Here is a 12,223-nt window from a genome sequence, read left to right as displayed (position 1 = left end):
AGCGGAAAGTTTGTTTCAAAACTCCGTGTGTGAAGAACTGAGATCGACAAATACAGGCGGGACTCACAAGTGCCTGTTTGAAAGTGACAAATGTTTGGAAGATATTCACAAATACTTTTCAACAATTTGTAAATTAAAACTGGACTCACAAATGCCTATTTGAAAGTTGTAAATGTTAGGAAGATATTCACATATGTGGTTCATTTATTTGTAAACTATAAAATATATTCACAGACATTTTTATTATTTGTGGAATTTGTTTTCTATTTGCAAAATATTTTTGTGAGTTTATAAATCTCCATTTTGTGTTTGTGCAAAGTGTTTTATATTTACAGATTACACGCCTACACACAGATCGCTCATCTGTTCACACAAATAATATTGAAAAATCCTTATGATCCTAACTTGAGAGAAAATGTCCAGCCCATCTCTGTTTCCTGGTTTTAAAATCCATTCCAATTGAATCTGTAATTGAATAGCCCTGGTCTACATTAATCAAAGTAATACCGGTATATCTTCCTTGCGACGAAATGTATATTAACTGAATGCAGCATTGTAGGCAATATTTTGTCCTTGTAATCCATGTTTCGATTGCATGGATAGCCTTTGGATATTGCTGGAAATTGTTCTGAGTCCCCTTCCTTAAAGGGTAAATTATTATCATAATAGTTTAATAATGCATTGCATTTAAACAGCACTTTTCATACACAAAAAGCGACAACAGTAGCCTTCTGGTCCTACCTGGCTGGACATGCAGTCTGCCAAAATATGTATCCCACTCCACAATGCACAGATGATGGCCTACCATCAAGTATTTAATTTTGTATACTTCACATCAGGACAGCAGGGGTGAATATGGAGGCGTTTGTTGTTTGTTATAGTGGGATACAAAATACAAACTGGGATCCAGAGAATGTCTAGTACACTAGAGCTTATACTGTTCATTAAGCCTTACAAAGAAGTGTTGCATCAAAGAATGTACTGTAACTTGAGCTAAAGTTAACAGGAATGTTTTTTTTAATAATGTAATTTAATAAAACTATAAATAAGTTACTGAAAAGATCTTGTTACTGAAACAAATAATTGTAAGTTACTGAAACATACAAAAGACATGGCCAAGAGGAAGCAGATAGACGATAAATAGAAGTGGCCCCAGGAGATAGCCCTGGGGAACACTGGTAGTGACAGGGGATAGCTCTGATTTGAAATGTTTGAGTTGGATGAACTGAGTGCGGCCAGAGAGATATGATTTAAACCAGTCCAAGGGTGAATCAGTGAAACCAATAGAGATTAATCTGCCAAGGAGGATGTTATGAGAGATGGTGTCAGAGGCTGCACTCAGATCAAGGAGGATGAGAATAGTTAGTAGTCTGGAATAAGCTGCCATGAGAAAATCATTGGTGATTTTTACCAGAGCTATTTCTGTGCTATGGCAAGGAGGGAAACCAGATTGAAATTGTTCAAGAGGTTATTAGAAAAGAAAGAAAACGTAGGTTAGAAATAGGTTTAGTATAGGAGTTATTGCAGCTGATTTTAGAGATGAGGGTGAGAGAGGAATGGTATAATGGTAGTTATTTGGGAAGAGAGAGAGGCTGAGCAGGCTTTTACTAAGATGGTAGGAAGAGGGTCAAGCTGACAAGTTGCTGGTTTCGAATTTCTAATAATGTCCAATATTTCAGCAACAGAGGGAAGAGAGAAACAGATGAGATGCAAGAGAGACCTGTGGACATAGTATGTTGTTGACCATGGAGAACAGGGCTCTGGTGTTTCCTTCACCTGAACTAATTAAACCTGCATAACAGGTGGATTTGGCTGTAGAAAGAGCGTCCTTGCAGTGGAGAATGTGGTTTTTGTACATTTCTTGGTGCACAACAAGACCAGTTTTCTTGTAAAGGCGTTCCAGGCGACGACCTTTACTTTGAGTTGGCATAGTTATGATGTAAACCCTGTGTTTGTTTTGTCTTCCAAATAAGCTTAGCTAACCTCGAGGGTTGGCTTACAACATGCCTGATTGTCTGGCTGCTCGGGTTTCTGTTGAACTTCTTTTTAGTAATTCCACTTGGTAAGAGGGATATTCATATTACTGATTGGAATTATGGCAAAACAACAAAAATGTGCAGCTCAAATTAGCCATATTGTAACAACTGTAACGACCTCCAAAGCATACACAAACGGCATCGTACAGACAGTAAAAGTAGGTACTGTAGCTGGAATGTGCCAATTTGTGGAGGAAATATGATAATATTGCTGCTTTTCTGAGAGGTTGACAACCCGCAATGCTGAGTATCAAGATGCCACCAGCGTTTTGCTCTTTAAGATCAGAACGTAGGTGGCTATATCAAAGGCCACGTTCAGATTGACCAGCTCTGCGTGAAGAAACACAGCCATCTCATTGGTTTGAATGAGGCCAGTACAGTGATGAAATGGGGGTGGTAAAACCTGTCCGGCAAAACAGTTGAAAGTGGCTCAACATCTGCTGCACCACAAACAATTAGCCAGTCACACACATGCAAGTGCACACTGGTTGTGGTTTATGTGTATTTGTGTAACATGGTGTTCTTCAAATTATAAAATTGCATGTTGACCATATGAGGTTTTAATGTTTCCTAGGGTTTTCTTTCATTATTTGTTGTTAAAATGAGCACTAACTGCTACAGACTGCTGCTGCCATTAGCTAACAGAGAATGCTAGCGGGGAGCAGTGCTGGAATGGGCACGACAGTCAAGCAAGTGTGCAACAAGAACGCTTCATAGTACCTTTAAAGGAAATCCCTTGGGCTGTTTGGAAGAGGTTTAACAATAGTACAATTAATATTTTTCAAGAGAAATGTATTCAGATATCATGAGAAATATTGCAAATTTATATTCAGAAACTCAAGTTCTTTCACAGAAATAAATAATTGCTCATCCTGTGCAGAAGTTACCAGTTTGTTGTGTGCTTCATTCTTTGTTTCCATTTCCACGCTTCACTCTGCCAATGGGCTTCTTTTTTGTCTGTCACCTGTTGTCTTCTTCTCTTCCTCTGTCTGCAGTTGTGCTTCTGCACAAAATGGAGAGTCCTGGACAACCTCCAAGATGTTACCTCCCTCCGCCATTTTTGAGGCACCACCTGTCATATACAAACAAATTTCAATGTCTAATCAAGACCATTCACTTTCTCCCTCATGCCTCATGCTGAAAAACCACCATTTCAAAACCCCCCTTTTCAATACCAACTGTGGATTTTCATAGAACTGCACACACTCATTAGCAGCTCTTGAGTGCAAGCTGGAAACTCAGATCGGGTCAAAGCATTTTGAGCAGAGAAGAGAGCTCTTTCTTGCTCTCTCTTGCTAGTTTTCAGTCCAAGCGCCCTCAAGGTTAGCAGATTACCATACAACATCAGATGTGGGTATTCAGAGGCATCCAGGAGGCTGCTCAGGTCCCAGCTCATGCATACACTGTGCAATTGCTATTAGCATGCATGCCAATTATCTGGCTGACAAAATGGGTCATGTAACGTCATGTCATATCAACATTTTGTGGTTATCACATCATGATAGATTGTGTAGCTGTCAATGAGAGTCACAGCCTGTGTAGTGTCGTGAAGAATAATGAGCAGATGCATATGATGAAGCTAAAGCCCAAATCTTTTTCATGAGTTTGCGTTTTCTGCCACACAGTGAATCAATTTGTCAGGCTTAAAAGTGGAATGAGCTTATATTTGAAGGGAATTATAGATGTTTTTGGATCAAGGATGCATTTTGACTGAAAAGTTGAAAAGGGACCTCCATACTCTCTTCTCTGCTCTTTGAAGGGTTGCACAAAAGTTTGGCAAACTGAGATGACCATGAAGAAAACTAAGTTTTATGACTTTTGTTATTAAATGTAACTCTGTAATAAAATTCAGTGTTGGGCAGTAACACGTTACTAAGTAACACATTACAGTAATGTGATCTTTGACCCTTTTTTAGCAATAAGTAAAAGCCTACAGTATAAAGAACTACTATTTCAATTACATTACAATTACTAGTCTTAGTAAAACTAATACTTTTGGGGGGTCAGCATGATCAATTTTGATCAGCTGCATTTAGTACAGAATATTAATTTATTAATGTATATTGTCTGCTATGTAGCAGAAGGGAGTTACAAAATTCAATTTCACTATAACTTGTTATATTGTGACAATAAACCTACCTACCTACCTACCCTACCTACAATGTCTATGGAAGTGTTGGCTTCATCTGGTGTGGTATTTCAGGCTATGGTGTGAGAATGAAAGTTCAGTTTGAGTAACAGATTCATGAGTAAAGAGTACTTATTATACTCATTTTCAGTTCTATATTTTTATTCCGAGACTCCACTAAAGTAGCTTTGCATGATTCACAATTTTAAATCTTTATTTATATATATTTATCACTTCCTGCAGGTTTTCTGGCTCTGGAGCTGTGGAGTCTGGAGCTGTGGCTGTGGGTCGCCTGCTGCCCCCGTGTTCCTGCTCGACACCCTCTACTGCAACGACTATTGTTGCTAGTCTTATTGTTATTATTGTTATTATAATCATTAACATTACGATGGTTACCATTAACACTATTATAAACATCTGTACCATTTTTCATTTAGTTTATAGCAACATTACCTTCGCTGTCTGTACCTCTGTGTGTATATTGTGTAGGCTGCCTCCCTCCCCTCTCTCTCTCCTTACATCCCTCTCTCTCTCTCTCTCTTTCTCTCTCTCTCTCTTTCACTCTCTTTCTCTCTCTCTCTCTTTCACTCTCTTTCTCTCTCTTTCTCTCTCTCTCTCTCTCTCTCTCACCCCAACCGGTCGAGGCAGATGGCCGCCCACCCTGAGCCATGGTTCTGCTCGAGGTTTCTGCCTCTTAAAAGGAAGTTTTTCCTTGCCTCTGTCGCCTAGTGCTTGCTCTTGGTGGGAACTGTTGGGCTTCTGTAAATATCATCACAGAGTACGGTCTAGACCTGCTCTTTTATGAAAAGCGCTGTGAGATAACTGTTGTTGTGATTTAGCGCTATATAAATAAAATTGAATTGAATTGAATTGAATATTAATGCATTTATGTGTCTGTATATATAAAACTGTATATATTGTTTTATTTTATGTTACCATATTTTAATATACACTTAATTATATGTTAAGTTCTGTGTGTGTAGCATGAAGGGATGCATATTTTCTCATTTTTGCGAATTTGCGAATTTGGAGAATGCAAACAGCGGCAACAAGATGGTAATATGGTTTCATCTTCACATGAAACAGTCTGATATTTGGGAAACAGAATCTATCTTGACTGCGTCTGAGCACCAAGCATCATCGATGTAAACACAGAATCCACCTCCTCTCATCCGCCAAGTGCTTGATCCAGGATGTTGATGGGGCAGGTCTCTGTAAAGATGTGGGCACAACAGTCTCTGATTTCCATTGCTCAACTAGGATCCACTGGTCAACATGAGTCCCATTTTGTTCAGACCGGACCTTCAGGAACAGCCTTACGTCAAATCTGGGCCAACATGGCTCACCGCACCTGCCGTGGTGCCCGGTCCAGTTTATCTGGTTGGTGGATCGTATTAAGCTTTGCTGCTCTTTAATCCAAAAATCCCCGTCTTCCTTTTCCAATGACAAGTGTTTCGGCAATAAAGAAAAACAAAAGTGTAGCAAAGCTCCAGTCCCTGGATGGTGTAAAAGTACAAGAGACAAGGCTGTTCATTAGTACTCATAATGGTCAAAAAGCTGCGTGCTGAACTCTGGACACTTCTCACCAACGGTAGCCATCTTGGCAATATAGCGGAAGGGGAGGGGCCACCAACATATTTTCAAACCTGTGAAAATGGCGGCCCGAGGAAGCTGCAGCTGTTGCAATTGTAAAAGTTAAAGAACATTTTATTCTTAATTTTTTTCATAAAATTGAATTGAAGTCAAGAGAGCAAACAAACCAGCAGATATTTTAGCGCTTGCTAAAATACAATCATGGTCACGTGTTGTAATCATCGCTTCAGTTAATGCACCACATCCGTGTTGAAACAACACTACCCTTTTGATATTTATACACACATACTGCATAGTAGTGTACTAACAAAATGAGACACAACAAGTCCAAATTTGACGATTATGAGATCTTAAGATTTAACTTTTAGAAGTTATAAGGAATGCCTTTTTAATATGACTTTGAAACAGATGTATGCACGTCCATCAGCGATCCTGATGCCACTTTAAAGTCTGAATTCCTCTTACTTGACTTCAAGTTAAGACTCTGAGATGAAGCGCTGTTACCTTTGTGGTAAATTGTGTCAATATGGAGGCTGGTTAGAGTGCATTATCGGTGCACATCTGAATAATGCATTTGTATTTAAGTAAACCCCTAGTGGATAAGCAACCAGGCAAAGCAGGCAACTGCCCAGGGGCCCAGTCTCCAGGACCTCCCTGAGGTTTTCTGTTTGTTTACTGGTTCTTGCTCATTAAAGTTATTTTGTAGGCCAATGTAGATGATCAAAACACAAGATCAACTGAAATGATAAGGTCGGCTGTATTACTTCACCTGTCTGGTCTTCTCCTTGTGTCTAGTTTCAAGACCTTCGTGCTTCTGTATTGCAAATTCACAATCACACAGCTAACCTGAGGCCAGGCGGGATTCTAGCATTGGAACTGCACACACTGTACAGTGAGGGGGAGAAACAGGGGATTTAGGGGCCAGCACCACAAATTTACCCCATATAGAATGAACTGTAAAAAATCACACAAACTTCATCATATCTACTGTATATCGTACAGGATCAGGCCAACACTGGCAAATATTAGGAAAGGCAAAGAGACCAGTCTAACCCTACAGTAGTAGTAGAGCAAAATGAAGTCCCGAGACATTCAGCACCTTAGTCATGAGCAGTGAGCAGAGGAAAACAGGTGTGGCAGACTCACTCTTAGGACTCATAATAAGCAGTGATGATCGGCCTGGAGGAGGCTGTAAAACAATGGGGACGGAAGAAAGGAGAGGGAAGATCAATAATCAGGGAAGGCGCGGAGACGGGGGGTGGGGGTATCCACGCTGACAGCACTCATTACCATGAAGCGCCAACAGAAGCCACGGCTGCCGAAGCCAAATCTGGGCAATTTGCACCCCTGTCAGGTCTGTGCAGAACTGCTCACCTGACACCGTCTCTGTTCACATGTGGTCAAAACAGCACAGTGTAGCATATCCATGCACACAGAGGAATACACACTGCATTAACGCACTGCTGGCAAGCACACAATTATTTAAACTGTACAATGCTCTTTTGCCCATATGGGTAAACACTACATGCATGTGTATACCCACAATACACACAGTCCCCACACCCCTGATAGCACATATCCTCATCAAATGAACTCCACTCCTGGTTCCTAAATTGGGTTCAGTAATCCATTCATCCATCAATGCCTATCCCAGCATGCATTAGGCAGAAGGCTGGTGAACACCCTAGACAGGCTGCTAGTCTATAGCAGGGCAAACAGCATTTTTAAGTAACTGATATCATTATGTGCTTAAACTTTCAGGAACACTTTATTCTACAGGTTCATCATCTCTTAATTAATGTTCCTTGGAAAAACAATATAATTTTGTATAAATTATATGGAAAATAGAAATTCCATTTAAACTGAAATATTCATTCATTACTCATGTATTATTGGAATTGTCGAATTGTATCCGTGCCTGTAGAAACATTTTACTTTTTTGTATCTTCAGCCGACATGCTGTGCATTCACCAAAAGACTCTCCAGGGTAAAATAGAAGTTAAATCACCAAGAAGTAATTATGGCATTCTGGACCCATTTTGTTTGGTTTAGGTGATGGAACTCACTGTTCTGCAAGTCTCAAGTCATGCTTTTCATCTGCTGTCTCTCTGCCGGTCTGTTCTGACCATCAGTTTATTTGCAGCGCTCTTATTTCTTTGGGAGGATGTCAATAATTCCAACTCAAAAGGCTAAAGTTCAGGAGAAGACACGACTCACCGTCTCAAGTCAAGAGTTAAGTCTGCATCTTGCAAATGTGGAACACATAGATAAAACCTGTGAAAGCCATAGAATCTGATTTGTTTGTGCATGTATGGAAGAATCTACTTCCATGTGTCTTTCTTATTAATTCAGGTTTTTCCTTTAATTTGTATTTAGATACTCCATGACTGTGATTAGGGAGGATCAAATCATGGAAGAAAGTATGGTATTGTCTCCCTCAGTCTAACCTATTCCACCAGCTCCTCCACAACCTGCCAAGCAGATGTCACATCTCTGTCCTCCAGGTGCCTAACCTGTCAGCATTAAAATCTATAGAAACCTATAGCCGTCACTGGATGTGGACGTCAGTGCATAGTAAGTCTGTCAAATGCATCCAGGCACTCTGATGTCTGTCTCCAGCCGCTCCCACCTCCCCCTCCCTCTGCTGCCACTATTCACACTTTCATCCCTCCCTGAGGGCCATCAATAATGCAGCGTGGAGCTCCTCAAGCAGTGTATGTACACTCACAAAGCGTATGAAGTCACACAAACAGGCCCAAACACACAGTATGGAAAATATATACACACACGCACGGTTCAGTTCACTCTGTGTCCCCTGTGTGATTTATAGACGGGCACTGTAAGGGGTTCCTCCAGTAGAGGCCATTATCATGCAGGCAGGCACATCTGCAGACATCAATAAGTAAGTCAGGGGGTTGAGGGGTTCCAGGGTCAGCCCTGTGGGGTGCACCTGGTGTCAGCAGGATCCCACTCAGACTGTCACATAGCCTTTCATGAGGGGCTGGGACAACAAACTGCGCCTCCTCATCGTTGTTCCGCCACGGCTGTCAGTCAGTCTGTTGGCGGTTGAAGAAAAGAGCAAGGGGCCTCTCTAGGACATGTGTATTAACAGCAGAGAGGCCAAAGAGCACGTGGAGACGTTCACGGAGGCTACGTCCTACAACAGAGCCGAGAACTACTCCGGTGTGTCCCACCATATGATTCATAAGATTATAACTCTGGACTCATCAAAAGGAACAGCTGAAAAACACATGTTCAACCAGATCAAGAAAAGTATGTCACGGTCATAAGAAGAGCACGATCCCAAACTGCAAAACATAATTTGACGAAACAATCTCAACTCAAGGTCGCTTTGAATACATTACATGGTCTTCATCACCAGTTGATGATGTTCGAGGTCAGCCTTTAAGTCAAAACAGTCAAGATATTTTAGAGGCGCTAGAACATTAAAAGATCTGCTGATGAAGCCCATGTGATACAGTCAAAAACTAAGATTTAAATGAGTAAGTAGACCTTGAGTTGAGATTGTTTTGTTAAACACTCTTTCTACAGCCAAGAATTGAACTGAAGAACTGAAAAACTTTTCAGGTGTGTGCTAAAAGAAATATACTGCTTGAGTTATATATTGTTAGGCTAGCCAAAATGATTGATATTTGATTGGTATTTTCTGATTTCCCTGACATCCTGGAAGATGTGAGAACTCTCCAAGGATGTCAAGGAGACTTTCATGTCCTGGGGGGAAATGTCAGAGGATTCTCTGTCAGGAGAAATAAAGATCCAACATACTATTTATTTCTATAAATATTTATATGTATACACACATATATTTAGCCCCGTGAGGCAAATTATTGATTGTGATATTGGGCTATATAAAGAAAAATTGACTTGACTTGATCAAAACATGTAATTCTAAACTCATTAAATTATTTAACACCTACCCTATGCCTATTAATGCGTCAAAGATAATCCATTGAAAACCTTCCCTGAATGACTATATGAGAGCTTGAGTCAGTATAACTGATCATGTCTGCATATCACTTGTACTGTATGTGACAGATTTGTTTGTGTGTGTGTGTGTGTGTGTGTGTGTGTGTGTGTGTGTGTGTGTGTGTGTGTGTGTGTGTGTGTGTGTGTGTTAAACATAGAGTAAATGAGTGCTGCGGAAAGAAAAGAAGAAGAAAGAGAACAAGTCAGCCAGCAAGACATTTAATGGAGCGAGGGGAGAGAGGGAAGGGGAGAGTAAAAAGAAAGAGACTGTCAAAGTCAAACAAATTCACAGGGATCAATGTGCAGACTTTGCCTGGCATATCCAACGGAGCGCCAGACTCAAAGCTCTTCAAGCCCACAGTTCAAAGTGGTGACACGTCCATTAGAATTTCTAATTCTGATCGCATCGACAGGCCTACGGTTATAGCACAGGCCGAGCACAGGCTGAGAGGAAACTAGGCCACTGCTGAGCCAGAGAGATTACTGTATACTGTTCTTTTTCACTCCTTTATTATTTAAAAGTCTACATACTGCATCATTCTCACTAGTCCAAGCGTATTTAAGAGGAAGAAATACTTCCTCTCCACACATCTTATATTCATCCACTAGGCTTTGAGCAGGGGGAGGCATTCACGCTGTGTAGTGATATTTATGCTTTTTTAATCCAAAACATCTTATTCAGAAACTGACTCTCACACAGTGTTGTCTGAATATGTGTTGTATAGTGGAAACTTTACATAACTCAGATAAACATGTTACAGTAAAACTCTTACCTCAGTGGGGACTGATTGGTTTATTGGGTCAATGATTCAAAGCAGGGATCAGGAAGAGGTGGTGAGTGAGGACAGGCAAAGCTTAAAAGGGAAGGGAGGCAGCAAAGCTTGACGGGGAAATCACACAGGTTGACATATCAGCAGATATTAGCCTGTTGCAGGTATCTGTATGCCAAACTATCTACAAAGAAGATAAAAATGTAGTCTGTTTGAAACCCACATATTTTGGGACTGCCCGTTAAAGAAGAAACGGAGGAAAGTCTGGGAATGGACATAGCCCTGGACCTGCTATTGTTCCTACTGGAAATAGCACCCAAACACCTGTTCACCACAGACCAGTGTTATGTAATGCATAATTTGCTGATGGTGGCAAGAAAAACAACTATTAATTGGATGAAGTCTATCCCCCTCACAATTGACCAATGGTTACAAAAAGTCAAGCTTATAAACATGATGGACCACATGACATGACCACCAGTTTTTATAAGGTGATTGACATCAGTTATTATATATGTTGGTTAGGAACCCCATACCCTATTGCTTTGTGGTACAAAAGGTAACAGGAAGATGTTTCTATGTAGGGATGTGTAGTTTGCTTGTCTATAAGTATGTGTGTGGAGGTGTATGGGTGTTAGTAGGTAAATGGATATGCCTATGTATGTATTGCATTATAACACTTTGAAAGTGTTTGAAACAGCAAACACTTGCTATGATTGGCTTACAGGTGTCCATTAAAATCTCACACATTTTAGGCCAACAATTAATCACTTCTCTAAATCAATGATGTCTTGATACGGAAAAATAATGCCATGCCACTTTGTGTCTGTGTGCATTCAGATCCGCTATAGCACATTCTTTCCTTCCATGTCTTCAGTGAACAGAAAGGAAATCTGTTACACACAAGGAGTCCATGTGGGAAGAAAGCGAGAGATCAGCTGAAATTCAAACCATCCTCACAACCAAGGACTTTATGTGACCTGGAAGTGAGTTTCACTGGATTTGACAGTTTCATCCAGGAATTTGGGGGATTCCCATCCTGATTTAGGGGAGACAAGATCCAGGAGCCATTGTTTTTGTTTGCAGCTGAATGTGGGACACCTCTCCATAACTTACATCAGGCGAGTGTATGGACCATGAAAACAATCTCTAGATAAAGAACCATGTTGACTACGAGATTAAAAGAAAGATTTTTTCACACCTTCAGGATTGAGACTTCCTCGTATCTGCATTCATATACATAAATAAGCTTTTAATTGTGGAAGAGAGACAGTGTGTTTGCTGGTGGGGAAGTGTGATGGTGGGGGGCAGGAAATCTGTGGGATTTACAGCTTAATCTGCTTAAGCACTTCCCTGTCGGCCAAGCTGCAGGCCGTGGCTGAGAGAAGTATGTGCTAGCTTAGCGCAGCTGTCAGGAGCTGCCAGACACCAAATCAATACCGGCCTTCTTTCTACCTCTCCGTGTGTCTCTCATGCCTCCACCCCCTGCCTCCTCAGCCTCTGATGTCAGCTTCTCCTGCCGGCGCTTAATCAATGAGTTCAGAGGCTGATTAGCAGGTTCAAGTGCAGGTCGTTTCACACAGCCAGAGGACTCACTCACATGTCCTCTACTGACACACTGCAACACAGGAATGTTGTTGATGTCTGAAGGTATGAAGAGAGTGGTGGCTTAAAAAACTTTACCTTTTTATGTGCAGAACAGAGCTTAA

The sequence above is a fragment of the Micropterus salmoides genome, unplaced genomic scaffold (genome assembly GCF_014851395.1).
Source record: "Micropterus salmoides isolate LMB-PRFRI ecotype aquatic unplaced genomic scaffold, ASM1485139v1 Ms_hic_scaffold_16, whole genome shotgun sequence".
NCBI lineage: Eukaryota > Metazoa > Chordata > Actinopteri > Centrarchiformes > Centrarchidae > Micropterus > Micropterus salmoides.
This window is presented reverse-complemented; position numbering follows the sequence as displayed.